This window comes from Suncus etruscus, assembly GCF_024139225.1.
Source record: "Suncus etruscus isolate mSunEtr1 chromosome X unlocalized genomic scaffold, mSunEtr1.pri.cur SUPER_X_unloc_5, whole genome shotgun sequence".
Taxonomy (NCBI): domain Eukaryota; kingdom Metazoa; phylum Chordata; class Mammalia; order Eulipotyphla; family Soricidae; genus Suncus; species Suncus etruscus.
This window is the reverse complement of record NW_026060325.1, coordinates 83,238-103,763: the sequence shown is the minus strand read 5'-3', so window position 1 is coordinate 103,763 and position 20,526 is coordinate 83,238. Positions and strand designations below refer to the sequence as shown.

The 20,526-nt window shown below is 39.7% G+C and overlaps 1 pseudogene; it reads left to right on the top strand.

Moving 5' to 3' along the window:
* Positions 1-483: 483 nt before the first annotated feature.
* Positions 484-583, top strand: LOC126000649 (uncharacterized; annotated as a pseudogene).
* The last annotated feature ends 19,943 nt before the right edge of the window (positions 584-20,526 follow it).

Sequence of the window (20,526 nt, the reverse complement as noted above, 5' to 3'; positions counted from 1 at the left end):
TATATTACATTTCCATTCATGTTTCTCTAAGTTTATATATTGCTGGCTCTATGTTTGATGCATAAAAGTTGATCAGGGTTAGTACTTCTTGGTCTTTTGCTCCTAGGATCAATAATTGGTGCTCATCTTTGTCTTTAAATACTTTCCTGAGATTGCATGCAATTTGGTCTGTTGTAAATATGACTGCCTCAGCCGCTTTTGTTTTCCAGTAGCTTGTGTCATTGTATTCCATCCTTTTCCTTTGAGCCTGTGTCTATCCTGAACTTTGAATTATATTTTCTGCAGGCATCAGGTGACAGGATTTTATTTCCTGATACAACCCGCTACTCTGCCTTTTGATGGGAGACTTTAGTTCATTGACATTTAAGGAAACTTTTGACAGAAAAGGCTATTTGCCATTTTATTTGTAGGACTGTTTTTACAATTGGGGATTTGGATTTTGTAATTGCTCCTTGAGCAGTTAATTTAGAATGAGTTTGTTATGTGCTCCCTTCAGCAGCACACATACTAAAATTTGAAGAGAAGGTTAAAATGGCCCCTACACAAGGATGGCATGCAAATTTGTGAAGTGTTCCATAAAATTAAAACAAAAAGCAAATTGGTTTGTTTAGCACTATATTCTGAGGAGTAATTCTTGTTTGAGAATGTTTTTGACCCACCCTCCCATGGAAATAATAGGTTCACTTGATAGTGATCGTCAGGTTGAAATTTTCTCTTATGCAGTAGAATTGATGTCATTCCTCCTTTTCTTCCCTGAATTGTTTCAAATGGGAGATAAGTTTTGATTCATATGTCCTTTCTTTGTACTTAAGGTGCTTTTTCCTTGCTTCCTTACTGCTTTGATTTGAGCTCTTTGTTTTTTGTTTGTTTGGATTAATATGCCTGTTCATGTGCCCTGTATATATTGAATATTAGCCCCTTATCTGATGGGTGTTTGGTGAATAGTTTCTCCTACTCAGTGAGTTACTCTTGTATCCTGGGCAATATTTCTTTTGAGGTGCAGAAGCTACTCATTTTAATGTATTCCCATCTGTTAATTTCTGCTTCCACTTGTTTGGAAAGTGCAGTTTCCTCCTTGAAGATGCCTTTAGTCTCCATGTCATGGACTGTTTTATATCAAGGTCTTTAATCCGTTTGGATTTTACCTTCGTACATGATGTTAACTGGGGGTGTATGTTCGCTTTTTTGCAAGTGGCTAACCAGTTCTGACATCACCACTTGTGAAGAGGTTTTCCCTGCTCTACTTAGGATTTCTTGCTCCTTTGTGAAAAATTAGGTCCTTGTATGTCTGGGGAATGATCTCTGAGAACTCAAGCCTATTCCACTGATCTGAGGGTCTGTCTTTATTCCAATACCATGCTGTTTTGATAGCTATTGCTTTGTAGTACAGTTTAAAGTTGGGGAAAGTAATACCTCCCATTTTCCTTTTCCCTAGGAGTTCTTTAGCTATTCGACGGTGTTTATTGTTCCAGATGAACTTCATAAATGTTTGATCCACTTCTTTGAAGAATGTCACGGGTGTCTTTAGAGGGATCGCATTAAATCTGTATGATGCTTTGGGGAGTATTGGAGTATTGCCATTTTAGTGATGTTAATCCTGCCAATCCATGATAGGGTATGTGTTTCCCTTTCCGTGTGTCCTCTCTTATTTCTTAGAGCAGGGCTTTATATTTTTCTTTGTATAGGTCCTTCACGTCTTTGGTCAAGTTGACTCCTAGATATTTGAGTTTGTGTGGCACTAATGTGAATGGGATTGCCTTCTTGACTTCCTTTTCCTCCCTATCATTATTGGTGTATAAAAGTCCATTGATTTCTGTGTGTTAATTTTGTAGCCTGCCACCTTGCTATATGAGTCTATTGTTTCTACAAGCTTTTTGGTAGAGTCTTTAGGGTTTTCTAAGTAGAGTATCATGTCATCTGCAAACAGCGAGAGCTTGACTTCTTCCTTTCCTATCTGGATTCCCTTCATATCTTTTTCTTGCCCGATCGCTTTAGCAAGAACTTACAGTAATATGTTGAAGAGGAGTGGTGAGAGCTGACAGCCTTGTCTTATATACAAATTTAGAGGAAAGGCTTTTATTTTTTCTGCATTGAGGATATTTGCCATTGGCTTGTGGTAGATGGCTTCAACTAGATTGAGAAAGGTTCTTTCCATTCCCGTCTTGCTGAGAATTTTGATCAAGAATGGGTGTTGGACCTTATCAAATGCTTTCTCTGCGTCTATTGATATGATCATGTGAATTTTATATTTCTTGTTGATTTTGTGTACTATATTGATAGATTTACGGATATTAAACCATCCTTGCATTCCTGGGATAAAACCTACTTGGTCGTAGTGTATGATTTTCTTGATGATGCATTGGATCCTATTTGCCAGGATTTTGTTAAAGATCTTTGCATCAGCATTCATCAGGAATATTTGTCTGTAATTTTTTTATTTTTTGGCAGCATCTGTCTGGTTTTGGTATTGAGGTGATGTTGGCTTCTTAAAAGCTGTTTGGGAGTGTTCCCATTTTTTTAAATTTCATGGAAGAGCCTGGCTAGGATTGGTAGTAGTTCCTCTTGAAAGATTTAAAAAATTCATTAGGAAATTTATCTGGGCCTGGGCTTTTCTTTTTGGGCAGATGTTTGATTACAGTTTCAATTTCCTCAGTAGTGATGTGGGTGTTTAGATATGCTACATCCTGCTTACTTAAATGTGGAAGGATATAAGTTTCCAAGAGTTTTTCCATTTCTTCTATGTTCTCATGTTTAGCAGCATAGTTTCTCAAAGTAGTCTCTGATTACCCTTTGTATCCCTTCAATATCTGTCGTAATCTCCCCCTATTCATTTTTTTTTCTTTTTCTGGTTTTTGGGCCATAGCCTGCGGTACTGGGGTTACCCCTGGCTGTCTGCTCAAAAACAGCTCCTGGCAGGCACAGGGGAACATATGGGACACCGGGATTTGAACCAACCACTTTTGGTCCTGGATCAGCTGCTTGCAAGGCAAACGCCACTGTGTTATCTCTCAGGGCCCACCCCTTTTCATTTCTGATATGGGTTATCAGGTTTTTCTCTCTGTCTTTGTGAGTTTTGCTAATGGTCTATCAATCTTGTTTATTTTTTCAAAGAACTATCTTCTGCTTTCGTTGATCTTTCTGATTGTTTTTTGATTTTCCACTTCATTGATTTCTGCTTTCAGCTTTGCTATTTTCTGTCTCCCTAATTTTGGTTCCTTTTGTTAAGTTATTCAGGTATGCCCCTTTTTCCTTCCTGATGTGTGCTTGTAGAGCTATAAAGTTTTGAAGAAGAGAAAAGTAATAAACTCGGGTAAAAGTCTAATATGACAAAAATGGGCAGAATCCTTCTAGAGGCTCTCATCATCGTTTTGAGAGACGAAGGAGAAAAATAAGGTTAAACTCCCCAACAGTACAAAAAGAAGTGTCAAATACCCAGTGAGCACTCCAACAATAACAAAGATAAGCACCACAAAAATAGCCATGGTCTTGAGATAAAAAACATGACAGGGCATATAAAGAAAGAAAAGAAAAGAAGGAAAAACGTAAATCTAAATGGGGACAACAACTTCAATAAGCACACCAAAACAAGTAAATCGACAAGAAGTAGGTAGGTAAATAAAAATTAAAAAAAAATTAAAAATGAGTATTTAAAAAATAATATATATAAAAAAATAAAAAATGTTTTGTGCTTTTTGCCTTTTCCCTCCTGCAATGGCACAGTAAATATTGAGGTTATTCAAAAGGAATTCACTTGGCCTAAGAGATATGGGGTTTCTCCACCATTGGAGTATATTGTCATGGGATTAACTATAGACTCCGGTGTCTAATCACGTGGGGTCTAAGTTGGGTCCACATGACATATTTTCAAAGTGGGAGATATCCCTGTATTGTAAACAAGTATGAGTTCTTATCCCTAGTAGATAAGAGCTCGTTTTAATACGTAGGATTTCCCCTTTTATTAGTGTGCCTTTGCAGGGAGAAATGGTGCTACATTATATTGTGGTGCATTTGGGGGTGGAAAGAGAAGAAACAGAAACAGGTCACACACCCAAAAAAGATAAAAATAGGAATAAAAATATATGTGCTCACCTATCTATATGTAGAACAAACATTTTAAAAAACTGAATTAACAAAGTAATTAAAGGAACTAAGCGATGCAAGAGACTACTTCACTTTTGGGGATAAGCTGGTAAGGAGATTGTGTAATACAGGTCTTAGACTTACGTTGAAAGTTTAGGTTTTCCCATTGTCTTTTGGGATTTTTCTTGTGGTGTGTGGGTTCCCAGGCACCTTTCCATCACAGCCCCTGACCTTCTTGAGATTGGTAAAGATTTGCGGCAGGGAGGTCTTGGAAGAGCTCTTGTCTTTTAATTGGTCAATTTAGTTCATTGTCATTTAGGGAGATGATTGTCATAGGATTTAATGTCATCTTTGTTGATAAGTTTGCTGTGTTTGTTGGTCTCTTGTCTTAGAGTAAACCTTTCAGTTTTTCCTTTAAGGCTCGTTTTTCATCTGTGAAGTTTCTGAGCTGTTGCTTATCCATGAAGCTATGTCTTCTTCCTTCCAACCTGAACATGAGTTGGGCTGGGTGCAGTATTCTTGGTGAGGCATTCATGTCATTCAGTCTTGTCACAATATCCCACCACTGTACACTTTTGGTTATCTAGCTTAACTGAACACCATTGTTCAAAATAAGCTCTGAAGGTTTGGGGAAGGAAAAATAAGCTCTTGTGATGTCTTGGGTTTCTGTAGTAATCTCTCCTCTTTCATTTCTGATTTAATTTATTTGAATTTTCCCTTTCTTTCTCGTGAGTCTGCCAGCAGTTTGTCTATCGTATTTATTGTTTGTTTAAAAAACTCATCAACTGGTCTCCCTAATATTTCATTTTTTTATATTGTTGATTTCTGCTATGTTTCTGTGGTTTTTTTTTTTTTGGTTTGCTTTGCTTTTTTGCTTTTTGGGCCACACCCGGTAATGCTCAGAAGTTGCTCCTGGCTTGGGGGACCATATGGGACACCGGGGGATCGAACCGTCTTCCGTCCAAGGCTAGCGCAAGCAAGGTTACCTTTAGTGCCACCGCCCCGCCCCTGCTTTCCTTTTTTGATCACACTTGGTGGCGTTCAAGGGTTCCTCCCTGAATTACTCTCAGAAATTGCTCCTGCAGGCTCAGGGGACCATATGGAGTGCTGAGGATTGAACAAAGTGCTTTCAGATTTGTGGCATGTGACGCAAATTTCCTACCGCTGTGCTATGGCACTGGCCCCTGCTCTGTTTTTTTTTTTTTTTTTTTTAATTTTTTCAGCTTATGTTTGGTTTTTTTGCTCTTGGTCTTCATATAACCACTTTCTCCAAAAATAAGGTAATGTATTATATTAATTTTTGCTCCCAAAGATGTGCTAGGTCTTATTTTCATCACATGTCTTCTTTTCTTTTTTGTTTGCTTTTTGGAGGTCACACCCAGCAGCACTCAGGGGTTACTTCTGGCTCTATGCTCATAAATTGCTCCTGGTGGGCTTAGGGGACCATATGGGATGCTGGGATTCGAACTAATGACATTCTGCATGAAACGCAGATAGCTAACCTTCATGCTATCTCTTATTTTCAATGATGAATATGGTATACATATACTGTTAAATGAAAATAAAGGAAATTTATTAATTATATATTGTACAGCACTATGACTCTCCATTACGTCACTCGTTGCTAGAGGCCAGGCAGGGGGCCCTAACAACCTGTTTATGACAAATTACAAATAGAAAAGAGAACCTAAGGGTCTTATTTTGGGGGGATTTCACCCCACAGGAAACCTATTCGGTAGGTCTTATTTTCACAGGATGTTTTATTTTCACAAAACATGGTACATAATGTGTCCCGTTATGTTCTGGATTTTGGCTTTTTCTTTCTTATTGTAGGCCTCTATTACTGTGAATTATACCCTAATTACTGCTTTTGCTCTGTCTCATAGATTTTGGCAATTTTTTTCTTTATTATCATTTGTTTCAAGGAATCTCTGTTTCTTTATTTCCTGTTTAGTATTTGTTGTTGAGCAGCATGCTTAGTATCCAGGTGTTCGATTTTCCATTTATAGTCTGACAGGGTGTTTGGTATAATTTTTATATTTGTGAGTTTATATAAGTCAGACTCCCTAGAAGTGGAATAGCTGGGTCGAATGGGAGCTCAATTTCCAGATTTTGGAGGAATCCATAGAGGTTGGACTAGATGGCATTCCCACCAGCAGTGGATAAGAGTTCCTTTCTCTCGACATCCCCACCAGCACTCATTGTTCTTATTCTTTGTGATGTGTACCAATCTCTGGTGTGAGATGGTATCTCATTATTGTTTTGATTTACATCTCCCTAATGATTAGTGACGAGGAGCATTTTTTCATGTGCCTTTTGACCATTTGTTTTTCTTTTTTATTAAAGTGTCTGTTCATTTCTTCTCCCCATTTTTTGATGGGATTAGATGTTTTTTTTTTCTTGTAAAGTTCTGTCAGTGCCCTGTATATTTTGGATATTAGCCCCTTATCTGACTGGTGTTGAGTGAATAGTTTCTCCCGCTCGGTGGGTAACTCTTTTATCATGGGAACAATTTCTTTTGAGGTGCAGAAGCTTATCAGTTTAATATATTCCCATCTGTTGATCTCTACTTCCACTTGTGTGGAAAGTGCAGTTTCCTTTTTGAAGATGCCTTTAGTCTCAATGTCATGGACTGTTTTACCAACGTGTTGTTCTATATACCTTATGGCAGGGGGCCTCAAACATTTTAAACAGGGGGCCAGTTCACAGTCCCTCAGACCATTGGAGGGTCTGACTATAGTAAAAACAAAACTTATGAACGAATTCTTATGCACACTGCATATATCTTATTTTGCAGTGAAGAAACAAAACAGATACAGATACAATATGCGGCCCGCGGGCCATAGTTTGAGTGCCAGTACTTATGGTATCAGGTCTGATATCAAGGTCTTTAATCCATTTGGATTTTACCTTCGTACATGATGTTAACTGGGGGTCTATGTTCGCTTTTTTGCAAGTGGCTAACCAGTTCCGCCAGCACCACTTGTTGAAGAGGTTTTCCCTGCTCCACTTAGGATTTCTTGCTCCTTTGTCAAAAATTCGGTAATTGTATGTCTGGGGATGCCTGAGAACTCAAGCCTAATCCACTGATCTGAGGGTCGTTTTTATTGCAATATTATGCTGTTTTGATAACTATTGCTTTGTAGTACAGTTTAAAGTTGGGGAAATTAATGCCTCCCATTTTCCTTTTCCCTAGGAGTGCTTTAGCTATTCGAGGGTGTTTATTGTTCCAGATGAACTTCATAAGTGTTTGATCCACTTCTTTGAAGAATGTCATGGGTATTTTTAAGGGGATCACATTAAATCGGTATAATGCTTTGGGGAGTATTGACATTTTTAATGATGTTAATCCTCCCAATCCATGAGCAGGGTATGTGTTTCCATGTCCGTGTGCCCTCTCTTATTTCTTGGAGCAGGGCTTACAGTTTTCTTTGTATAAGTCCTTCACATATTTGGTCAAGTTGACTCCAAGATATTTGAGTTTGTGTGGCACTATTGTAAATGGAATTGCCTTCTTGACTTCCTTCTCATCCCTATTATTATTGGTGTATAAAAGGCCATTAGTTTTTGTGTGTTGATTTTGTAGCCTGCCACCTTGCTATATGAGTCTATTGTATCAAGAAGCTTTTTGGTAGAGTCTTTAGGGTTTTCTTTTTTTTTTTTTTTTTTTGGTTTTTGGGACACACCCAGCGTTGCTCAGGGTTTACTCCTGGCTGTCTGCTCAGAAATAGCTCCTGGCAGGCATGGGGGACTATATGGGACACCGGGATTCGAACCAACCACCTTTGGTCCTGGATCAGCTGCTTGCAAGGCAAACACCGCTGTGCTATCTCTCCAGGCCCGTCTTTAGGGTTTTCTAAGTAGATTATCATGTCATCTGTAAACAGCGAGAGCTTGACTTCTTCCTTTCCGTTCTGGATTCCCTTGATATCTTTTTCTTTCCTGATTGCTATAGCAAGAACTTCCAGTACTATGTTGAAGAGGAGTGGTGAGACTGGACAGCTTTGTTTTGTACCCGAATTTAGAGGAAAGGCTTTTATTTTTTCTGCATTGAGGATAATATTTGCCATTGGCTTGTGGTAGATGGCTTCAACTAGATTGAGAAAGGTTCCTTCCATTCCCGTCTTGCTGAGAGTTTTGATCAAGAATGGGTGTTGGACCTTATCAAATGCTTTCTCTGCATCTATTGATATCATCATGTGATTTTTATTTTTCTAGTTGATGTTGTGTAAGATGTTGATAGATTTACGGGTGTTAAACCATCCTTGCATGGGATGAAACCTACTTGATCGTAGTGTATTATGTTCTTGATGATGAATTGGATCCTATTTGCCAGGATTTTGTTGAAGATCTTTGCATCAGCATTCATCAGCGATATTGGTCTGTAATTTCCTTTTTTGGCTGCATCTCTGTATGTTTTAGGTTTCAAGGTGATGTTGGCTTCATAAAAGCTGTTTGGGAGTGTTCCTGTTTTTTCAATTTTATGGAAAAGCCTGGCTAGGATTGGTAGTAGCTCCTCTTGAAAGATATGAAAGAATTCATTAGGAAATCCATCTGTGCCTGGGCTTTTCTTTTTGGGCAGATGTTTCATTACAGTTTCAATTTCCTCAGTAGTGATGGTGGTGTTTAGATAAGATACATCCTACTTACTTAAATGTGGAAGGTTATAAGTGTCCAAGAATTTTTCCATTTCTTCTAGATTCTCATGTTTAGCAGCATAAAGTTTCTCAAAGTAGTCTTTGATTACCTTTTGGATCTCTGCAGTATCTGTTGTAATCTCCCCCTTTTCTTTTTCTTTTCTTTTCTTTTCTTTTTTTTTTTTTTTTTTTTTTTTTTTGGTTTTTGGGCCACACCAGGCGGTGCACAGGGGTTACTCCTGGCTGTCTGCTCAGAAATAGCTCGTGGCAGGCATAGGGGATCATCTGGGACACCGGGATTTGAACCAACCACCTTAGGTCCTGGATACGCTGCTTGCAAGGCAAACACTGCTGTGCTATCTCTCCGGGCCCACCCCTTTTTATTTCTAATACGGGTTATCAGGTTTCTGTTTCTCTTTCTTTGTGAGTTTTGGCAATCAATCTTGTTTATTTTTTCAAAGAACAACTTCTGCTTTCGTTGGTCTTTTGAATTGCTATTTGGTTTTCCACTTCATTGACTTCTGCTTTCAGCTTTGTTAATTCGGAATTACTTCTGTCTCCCTAATTTTGGTTCCTTTTATTGGTCATTTTCTAATTTTCTGAGCTGTGTCGTTAAATTATTCAGGTATGCCCCTTCTTCCTTCCTGATGTGTGATTGTAGAGCTATCAATTTTCCTCTCAGGACTGCTTTTGCTGTGTCCCATAGATTCTGGCAGTTTGTGTCTTTATTATCCTTTGTTTCCAGGAAAGTTTTGATTTTCTCTTTGATGTCATCTCGGACCCACTGGTTGTTCAGTAGCAGGATGTTTAATTTCCAATTGTTAAAGTTTTTCTTTTGTGTGCTTTTGTAGTGAACATCTAATTTCAGAGCCTTGTGGTCAGCAAAGGTAGTGTGCAAGATTTCTATCCTCTTGATTTTATGGAGGTATGTTTCATGTGTCAGTATGTAGTCTATCGTGGAGATTGACCCATGTACATTGGAGAAGAATGTGTATCCAGGTTTTTGGGGATGGAGTGTCCTATATATATCTACTAGTCCTTTTACTTCCATTACTCTTTTCAGGGTTAGTATGTTTTTGTTGGGTTTCAGTCTCGTTGACCATTCAAGTGTTGATACGGCCTTGTTGAGGTCTCCCACAATTATTGTGTTGTTATTGATGTCTTCTTTCAGAATTGTCAGTAACTGTATTAGATAATTTGCTGGTCTCTCATTGGGTGCATATATGTTTAATAGTCTGATTTCTTCCTGTTGCACATATCCCTTGATTAGTACATAGTTTATCTTTGTCCCTTACCACTTTTCTGAGTATAAAGTTGGTATAATCAGATATTAATATGGCCACCCCATCTTTTTAAGGGTATTGTTTGCTTGGATGATTTTCCTCCAGCCTTTGATTTTGAGTCTGTTTGTTCTGACTATTAAGGTGTGTTTCTTGTAGGCAGCAGAAAGTTGCATTCATCTTTTTGACCCATTTTGCCACTCTGTCTTATTTTTTTTTATTTTTTAATATAAGTTTTATTTTGAACATGGTTTACATATTGTTGACAATTATATTTTAGGTACATGTCTACATAAAATCAGGGGGATTCCCATCACCAATTTGTCCTCCGTACACCTCCGTTTTTGTCCTAACTCCCAAATCCTCCCTCACCCCCGGGGCTGCTAGAAAATGTGGTCCCCTCTGTACTTAATTTATTACTTAGTAGTCTTGCACCTGTTTGGTCTTGGTGTCTCCCTTATTTCCCCCTCTAACTGGGAGGCAGGACTAGGCTGTTCATGTTATGTGTTTTTGTTTGAAGATGAGAAAAATAACAAACTGGGGTAAAAGTCTAATACGCCGAAAATGGGAGGAATCCGTCTACAGACTCTCATCATCGGTTTGAGAGACAAAGGAGAAATATAAGGTAAAACACCCCAACAGTACAAAAAGAAGTGTCAAATATCCAGTGAGCACTCCAACAATAACAACGATAAGCACCAAAAAAATAGCCATGATCTTGAGATAAAAAACATGGCAGGGCTATAAAGATAGAAAAGAAAAGAAGGAAAAAACATAAATATAAATTGGGAAAACAACTTTAGTAACCACACCAAAACAAGGAAATCGACAAGAAGTAGATAGGTAAATAAAAATAAAAAAATAAATAAAGGAGTATTTAAAAAATAATACATATAAAAATAAAAAATGTTTTGTGCTTTGTGCCTTTTTTCCCCTCCTGCAACGGCACAGTAAATATTGGGGTCATTCGAGAAGCAATTCACTTGGCCCAAGAGATATGGGGTTTCTCCAACCTTGGAGTATATTGTCATGGAATTAACTATAGACTTTGTTCAGGTTCATTTACTCTCCCCTTGGTGCTTTTGTGGTGTTTGGAAGGCTTCTGCTCCTTCCTGGGTGATAAAATCAGACTTCTGTATCTAGAGATCTCAGTATCTGCACAGGTCCAGGAGTGGGATTTATGATGAAGTCTTTTTTTGTGGTTCTAGAGGTTCTGTTCCCTCAGTGTCATTTTAATCCATCTTCTGTGGTTGGTGGTCTTGGTCTTTGCACTGATCCTAGGATGGAACCTAGGATAGCGTCTTTCATTGTGTTTCCAGAAGTCCCATTCCATTGCAGTTTTCTCAGCCAGACCTGTGGAACTGGGGATCATGGTTGTTGTGCAGGTCGTAATTAAAACCCTAGACTGGGGCTTTTTTATTGGTCCCAAGATATATACAGTCCAGCCATGGTTCTAGTAGCCAGTCATCTGTAAATCGCGATCTGGACTTTTGAACCGACCAAAGAGTGACAAGTCTTCTAATTTTGTCTTATCATTAGCTGGTGAAGTATGAAAACCTGCTCTTAGGTCAAGTTGTTCCCTTTTTCCTCGTTGTCAGGATATCATATTAGAGCTGGCACGTGTTGGTGGCCCAGCAGTATTAAGGATGTCCTGGTTAGGATTAGTTTCCCGTTGCTGTTGTGAAGAACTTTGTCACTTCTATGTCTCGGATCCAGGGTTCAAGGCTGGACGGATGGTGTCTAATGTCCTGGGGTCTAAGTTGGGTCCACATGACATTTTCATGGTGGGAGATATCCCTGTATGTAAACAAGTATGAGTTCTTATCCCTCATAGATAAGAGCTCGTTTTTATATGTAGGATTTCCCGTTTTATTAGTGTGCCTTTGCAGGGATAAATCGGGCTACATTATATTGTCAGTGCATTTGGGGGTGGACAGAGAAGGAAATAGAAACATGTCACACACCCAAATATGATAAAAATAGGAATGAAAATATATGTGCTCACCTATGTATATGTAGAACAAACATTTTAAAAAACTGAATTAACAAAGTAATTAAAGGAACAAAGTGATGCAAGAGATTACTTCACTTTTGGGGATGAGCAGGTAAGGAGGTGGTGTAATACAGGTCTTAGACTTATGTTGAAAGTTTAGGTTTCCCCATTGTCTTTTGGGATTTTTTTGTGGTGTGTGGGTTCCCAGGCACCTTTCCATCACAGCACCTGACCTTCTTGAGATTGGTAAAGATTTGCGGCAGGGAGGTCTTGGAAGAGCTTTTGTCTTTTAATTGGTCAGTTTAGTCCATTGACATTGAGGGAGATGATTGTCATAGGATTGAATGTCATCTTTGTTGATAAGTTTGCTGTGTTTGGTGGTCTCTTGTCTTAGAGTAGACCTTTCAGTTTTTCCTTTAAGGCTGGTTTTTCATCTGTGAGGTTTCTGAGCTGTTGTTTATCCTGAAGCTATGTCTTCTTCCTTCAAACCTGAATATGAGTTGGGCTGGGTGCAATATTCTTGGTGAGGCATTCATGTCATTCAGTCTTGTCAGAATATCCCACCACTGTCTTCTGGCCATGAGAGTTTCTTGTGACATGTCTGCGGTAAAGTCTTAGGGATGCTCCTTTGAATGTAATTTCCCTTTTTGATCTTGCTGCTTTCAGTATTCTATCTCTACCTGTGGGATTTGTCATTGTAATAAGGATGTATCTTGGGTTGTTTTTCTTTGGGTTTCTTTTACCTGGTACTCTTCAGGCATGCAGGATTTGATTGCATGTAGTCTTTAACTCTGGGAGTATCTCTTTGATGATGTCTTTGATAGTTGATTCTTCCTGGAGATCTCCTACCTGGGCCTCTGGAACTCCAATGATTCTTATGTTGTTTCTGTTGAGTTTTTCAAATATTTCTATTTTTATCTGTTCACATTACTTGAGTATTTTTTCAATGCCTGATCATTTTTCTTAAGGTTCTTTTCCAATTTCTTCTGCTGTGTTGAGTTTCTCTACATCACATCTTCCAGTACTCCGATTCTCTCCTCAGCTGCTGATACCCTGCTGGCGAGGCCATCCACTGAGGTTTTCAGTTGAGCTACCGTGTTTTTGCATACCTGCTTTTTCAGTTTGGAGTTTTCTAATTTCTGTCTTTGTGTTCTGTTCAGATCGATCCATGCTTTCTCTGAGTTATACAAACATCTTCCATATTGCTATTTTAAGTTTCTTATCCGAGAGGTTAATCAGGTGGTTGAAATTTTTTAGGTCATCAAACCTATCATCGTCATTCTCTGTGCATGGTGTTTGCCTGCGCATTTTCCCCATTGTCACGGTAGTGTGGTTTTTCCTGTGTGTTTTGGTGGGGTTTATTGGTTAGAAACAGTGCGTGGTCTCGAAGTTGGGCTCTTCTGGGCCTCTAGGTGACAGCTTTTGGGGTTCGCTTTCCCAGGGCTCTGAGGAGAGCTTTAAGAATCCAGGAAAGACAGAGAAGCACAGGACAGCTCACTGCAGGTCCTCAGTTTCCTCAGAAGAAGCACAGCAGGGCGGAATCTCTGCAGATAGAGCAATCAGCACTCTGGCTTGCAACCCCAACTGCCAGCCATTTCTTACTCGCTCGCTGGGCAGCTTCAGAATGCAGTTTATTGGGGGTTTGCTTCCCAGAGCTCTGAGGAGAGCTTCAAGAATTCAGGAAGGACAGAGAATCCCTTCCTCTCTTACCGCTCCATATGCGCCCCTCCCGAAGCTGCGCACTTTGTTGAAAAGGATGGTCTTTGCCGAATAGAGATGAGCTGTTCTTTGGTCGAGGGTATACGAGTAGCTGCACTGTCCTGCTAGAACCTCCAAATAAGCTCTCATGGTCCATTTGTAGAAGAACATAGGGTATTCAAGCTTCCAACACTCCAGACACATCCAAATGAGGCGTGCACATGGCAATCTGCCTGTCTTTTAAAAAAGAAAAGAAAGAAAATGTATTACCTATATATGGTAAACTGTCATGACTCTCCATTACGTCACTGGTTGCAAGAGGCCAGGCAGGGTTGCCCTACCAACTAGTTTATGGTGTATTAATTTTGAGTCCAAGACAGAGAGACTATGGGTGCTTATTTGGGGGGATGCCTTATATTTCAGATTGTAGGAAACCTATAAGTAGGCCTTATTTTCAGAGGATGTTTTATTTTCGTGAAACATGGTATATAAGTTGTCCCATTAGGTTCTCCATTTTGGCTTTTCTTTTTTCCTAGTGTAGGCCTGTGTTACTATGAATTACACACTGATTACTGCTTTTGTTGTGTGTCATAGATTTTGGCAATTTTTTTCTTTATTATCGTATGTTTCAAGGAATCTCTTATTTCTTTATTTCTTCTTTGATCCATCTGTTGTTGACCAGCATGTTGTTTAGTCACCAGGTGTTAGATTTTTCTCCACATTTTTTGTCTACAGTCAAACTTGAATTCTGACAGTGTTTGGTACAATTATTTTCTTTTTCTTTTGGTTTTTGTGCCACACCCAGTAACACTCATGTATTACTCTTGGCTATGCGTTCAGAGTCACTCCTGGCTTGGGGACAATATGGGAAAATGGGGAATCAAACCGTGGTCCGTCCTAGGCTACTGCTGGTTACTGTGCCGGCCTCTGGTATAATTCTTAATTTGTGAGTTTATGTACATTAGACTTGTGTCTTAAAATGTGACCTATTGTAGGGAAGGTTCCATATACAGTTGAGAAGAATGTGTATTCACATTTTTGTTAATGAAAGGCCATAAATAGCTCCATTAGTCCAGTTTTACTAGTGTCTAATGAAGTCTCGCATCTTTGCTAGTGTTCCAAGTGAAGGATCTGTCTATTGGCAATAATGGCATACAGAAATCTCCCATTATGTCATGTTTCCATTCCTATGTTTCTCTAGGTTTGTGAGCAAAAAGCCTTACGTGTATTGCTGGCTTTAAGTTTGATGCATAAAAGTTGATCAGAGTTAGTACTTCTTTGTCTGTTGCTTCTCTCGTCACTACTTTGTCCATCGTGGTCATAAATGCTTTCTTGAGGTTGCATGCAATTTGGTCTGATAGAAATATATCTGTCCCACCTTATGTTTGTATTTCAGTATCTTGTATAATTTTTTCTATCCTTTTTCTTTGAGCCTGTGTCTGTCCTGAAGTTTAGGCTTTTGGGTGACACCCGTAGACTCTGGAGGGTTACTCTTTGCTGTGCCCTTAGAAATCGCTCCTGACTCCTACACCTGTCTGCCTGTGTTTCTGAATCCCTGAAGCTCTCCTCAGAGCCCTGGGAAGCGAACCACCAAAAACTGCATTCTGAAGCGTCCCAGCAAGCGAGTAAGAAATGGCTAGCTGTGCAGGTTGCCAGACAGAGTGCTGATTGCTCTACCTTCGGAGATTCCGCCCTGCTGTACCTCTTCTAGGCCTCAGGGGAGATCATCCCTCTCTGATCATTGTTTCTATATTCAGGTATATATCCACAGACAGTAAAAAAAAAAGGGAACTCCCTTTCTAATCTTCCCAATATTTACTGTATCTATGCAAAAAAGGCAAAAATTTATTTTTTTTCTTATTGCTATTGGAGGTTTTATTTTTTTGTTGTTTGTTTTGAGCTTTGTGTGGTTTTTATCTCTGGAACATAGTTATTGATTGGTTGTTTTCTTTATTGCTATGGGGCTTTTTGGGTTGGTTTTTTTTTTAATATTTTTTTCCTATTTTGTATTCTTGTAATATTTTTTTCCTTTTTCCCTTTTTTTATCTTAAATTGATATTTATACCCTCTAGAAGGACCTCCCACTTTTTACTTGTTTTTGGCCCCCCTTTTTCTTCTTTCTTTCTAATGGAACCACGCTTGAACCACCTTATTCTAACTCACATATTGAAGGAGAAATAATGGAGGGTACCAGGACCAAACAGTCGTATGAACATTAAGTAGAAATGAAAAATGATCCTACTTAAACACCAAAACTAATGACAACAGAGTCGATATGCAATCTACAACAAGCTACACACAGAGGAAACCACCCAAACTAGCAGCCCCAGGGAAAAGGAGGCAGATATGGGATACATGCTTGGGTGGAGAGAGGACAGCATTGTTGGTGGGAATACCCTGATTCAATGAATGTCACTACCTAAAATATTACTGAGACAGATTTTTAAGCCACTGTGGTAAAAATAAAAATAAATATTTCTCAGAAATCACTCATGGCAGGCTCAGGGGACCATATGGCTGCTGGGAATCAAACCAGCATCTCTCCTGGTTTGGCCGTGCACAAGGCAAATGTCTACTGCTGTGTTATCTCTCTGGCTCCTCTTTTTAAAAGCTTGAATATATAAATATTATTTCTCAGCACTATTTCTTGAAATTCCTTTATTACTTCATTTTATGTTTAAAAGTGTCACCTCTGTAGAAACATACCAATTTAGATGTAATTTCTACCTGAAACGATTGAATGTTCAGAAACAAAGTAACAAAATGACTAATTAGCAAAAAAGAAAAAAAGAAAAAAAATTGCTCCTGGCTTTTGAGTATCATATGGCCACCAGGGGTCAAACCGTGGTCCGTCCTAAGCTAGTGCTTGCAAGGCACACGCCTTACCTCTAGCACCACTGCTCCGGCCCCTGACAACTTATCTTATTCAATAGAAATTAGGTCAATCTTCCATTTCTTGCTTGAATTATTTGAAATGGGATATGATTTGTTTCGTATGTCCTTCCTTTCTACTTAAAATGTTCCTTCTTAACTGCTTTAAAGGTTCAATCTATGTCACTTTATTTTTGTTGTTTGGATCAATATATGTATTGTTTGTGTTCTGTTGGGGCTCTCTATTGTTTAGCTCTCTTTTTCCCAGTTAATTTGTACAGAAGTCTCTTTTCAGAGAGTAGGAAAGTTATCTGCTATTACTCCTTGTTCTTCTCTTTGTTCATTAAGTACCCTTCAATTTGTTTCACTGCTTTTTCTCTCTGTGTCTCTCTCTCTGTTTGGATTTTGTACCACACCCGGTAGCACTCAGGAGTTACTGCTGCTCTCTGCTAAGTAAACACTTCTGGCAGGTACAGGGGACCATATGGGATTTGAACCACTGTGGGTCCTGGGTCAGCCACTTGCAAGGGAAATTTCTTTACCACTTTCTTACCAATTTCTCCTTGGCCCTAATTTTTTTTTTTTTTGTCATACCCGGCATCGTTCTGGAATTACTCCTGTTTCGAAACTCAGAAATCGCTCCACCTTTGACACTGGGGGATGGAACCACAGTTCCTTCTAGGATAGGCACTTGCAAGGCAAATACTCTATCGCTTGTGCCATCGCTCCTCACCCCCCCCCAGCTCTCCTTTCTTTCTTGACTTCATTAATCAGCTCTGGTTTGTAATTTGTCTTCAAGTTTGTCAATGTGATTTTCTACCTTCTAATTCTAGCCATAGTGGTTTGCTGACATGTTCTTCAGTCCTTCAGTTTCATTTGTCTGCAGTCTCATTTTCCAAGAGTTCTTTGTGTTGGTTGAATTGTCCAGCGTTGTGTTATTTTTTATTTTTTCTTCCCAGCTTTAGATTTCTTAGTTTGCTGGCTAGTAACTTCTTTATTACATTGCTAAAACATTGAGTTTATTTTAGATCCTCATCTGTAAGGTCCAGGCATATTGGTGGACTTGGAAATTTGCCAAGATTTCTCTCCCTATTCCTAGCCTCAGGAGTCTTCCTTAGTTTTCTCATTTTTCTTTTAATGGTTTGGAATGCTGGAGTTTCAGTATGTTTAAGAAATTGATCTATTGAACTGATTGTATGAAATGTGTCCAAAGGCATTCCTGCTTTTTCCCTAAACACATGTGGTTATCTGATTATGATATATAATATTTCAAAGTAATTTCTACATTTGCTCAACCAGGTTTTAAGCTATTACATATTTCAGGAGAAAGAAATGGTAGGTCCAATTTGCCTGGAAATACATGATCTAAATTGAAATATCCACACACAAATGCAGGAGCATCCGGATGTTTTGGGAATGAAGAGCCTGTGGGAGGGATCGAAGGGTCACTCTCCCTACTCAGACAGGGACCTGATGAAATTGGTTGCAGGACAGTTGGTGCTCAGTACCAGAAACCTCCAGCTTCTTCTGTTTAAGAAACATGGATTTTGGAAGCATTTGCTTTGACTCCTGGGTTTTCATTCATTACTCACTACCTGAGGGACACAGGTAAAATGCATTTGAGGCAACTGCTCACTCATCCTCCTGTGGGATAATACAGCCCCCTCAATTATACTTCTTTTTTCTTTAGTTTTTGGTTCACACCGAGCAGCATTCAGGGATTACTCCTGGCTCTATACTCAGAAATTGCTCCTGAGAAGCTCAGGGGACCCTATGGGATGGATGCCAGCATTTGAGTCACCGACCTTCTGTATGAAAGGCAAACGCCTTACCTCCATGCAACCTATCTGGCCCCCTCCATTACACGGTTGATTTCATTTTATTCTGATCTCATCTGTGCAATAACAAAATGCATACTGAGAGCACAGATTCTTCCTCTGTTCCTTGGTTTGTCAGCTTTCAATAGAATCTCAGACTCATGCACAGGCTTCAGTCCATTTCCCATTATCTAACCCAAGAAAATACTTTTCTTGGCAGGGCATTGCAAGGTGAAACCTTTGCTGATCTCCTGGCTGGAGGATGGAATTCTGGAGAGGCTGCCAACGGGCATGTTTACAGGTGAGTGTGGAATGATGTTTTTGGGAGGAAATCATGGATTCGGAGTGGAACATTGTGGGCCTGTGTGAAATGGGGGCCCTGGAGTGCGGTGTCTTGCTCCAAGATCATTGGTGCAGAAACTGTCTTGCTCCCATTCACTGCCATTAATGCTGAGCCCCAAAACTAATAAAATATTTTGAATATGTAGTTCGTTAACTTTACAAGTTAGAATAATTATAAATGGTAAGATAAAACATACTGTTAGGTACCAACATACAGGGAGTGAACCCATATCCCAGAGCAAGGAATAAGTTGTGGGCAACTCTGCGTAATATCATCTAATTCCAAATAAAGAAATTGGAATATTTAAGAATAGGAAGTCTTATCTTGCTTTTTCCACAAAATAAGGAAAGCCATGAGAACAGAATTTACCAGGAGACAGAGCTATGTTCCAGAAAGCCTTGTCAATTCTACTCTGACCAAATTCTTCTTTCAGCAGAACCAAAGCCAGAAATCTACCCATGTCACATCTGGTCACGAAATTTCTCCAATCGGAACTTCCTTAATCATCACATGAACCCAATTCATCCCTCTTGGATAGTCCCAGGAGCATTGCCAAGGGAGCAAGCTTCTTCAGAGAACTCCTATCCTCGGAATCAGAACCAATGGCAAAAACTTTCTAATTCTTACAAAGACAAAACTAGAAATGACATACTTGACAGTCAAAAGCACAAAGAAAGCTCCATACCTTTAGATAAAAATATTTCAACAGCCTTATCTAGATCATGTTACAGTCAAATAGGGAGCTCTAATAAACATGAGATTTCCAATGCGGAAAAAACTAGCACCTGGCATACATTAAACCCAGAGGACACGGGTAAAGTAGGTCAAGGATTAGGAATAATAAGATTTTTAAGAGATAAGAATGTGAGGCCTAGAAAAGATTTCACTCTTGTATCAAATGTGATACACCAGAAGGCACACACAGAAGAGAAGCCTCATGATTTGAGGGAGTGTGGGCAAGGCTTTAGTCAAAAGTCGAAACTTATCACACAGCAGAAGACACACAGTGGAGAGAAGTCCCATGTTTGTAGGGAATGTGGGCAAGGCTTCAGTTATAGGTCACATCTCATCAGACACCAAAGGATACATACAGGAGAGAAACCCCATGTTTGTGGGGAGTGCGGGCGAGGCTTTAGTCAGAGGTCAAGTCTCATCAAACACCAGAGGGCACATACAGGGGAGAAGCCCCATGTTTGTGGGGAGTGTGGGCGAGGCTTTAGTCAGAGGTCAAATCTCATCACACACCTGAGGACACATACAGGAGAGATGCCCCATGTTTGTGGGGAGTGTGGTCGAAGCTTCAGAGATAGCTCAACTCTAATCAGACACCATAGGACACATACAGGGGAGAACCCCCATGTTTGTAGGGACTGTGGGCGAGGCTTCAGTTATAGGTCACATCTCATCAGACACCAAAGGATACACACAGGAGAGAAGCCCCATGTTTGTGGGGAGTGTGGGCGAGGCTTCCGTCATAGGTCAACTCTCATCACACACCAGAGGACACATACAGGAGAGAAGCCCCATGTTTGTAGGGAATGTGGCCGAGGCTTCATTTCTAGGTCACTTCTCATCACACACCAAAGGATACACACAGGAGAGAAGCCCCATGTTTGTGGGGAGTGTGGGCGTGGCTTCCGTCATAGGTCAACACTCATCACACACCAGAGGACACATACAGGAGAGAAGCCCCATGTTTGTAGGGAATGTGGGCGAGATTTTAGTCAGAGGTCAAATCTCATCACACACCAAAGGATACACACAGGAGAGAAGCCCCATGTTTGTTGGGAGTGTGGGCGAAGCTTCA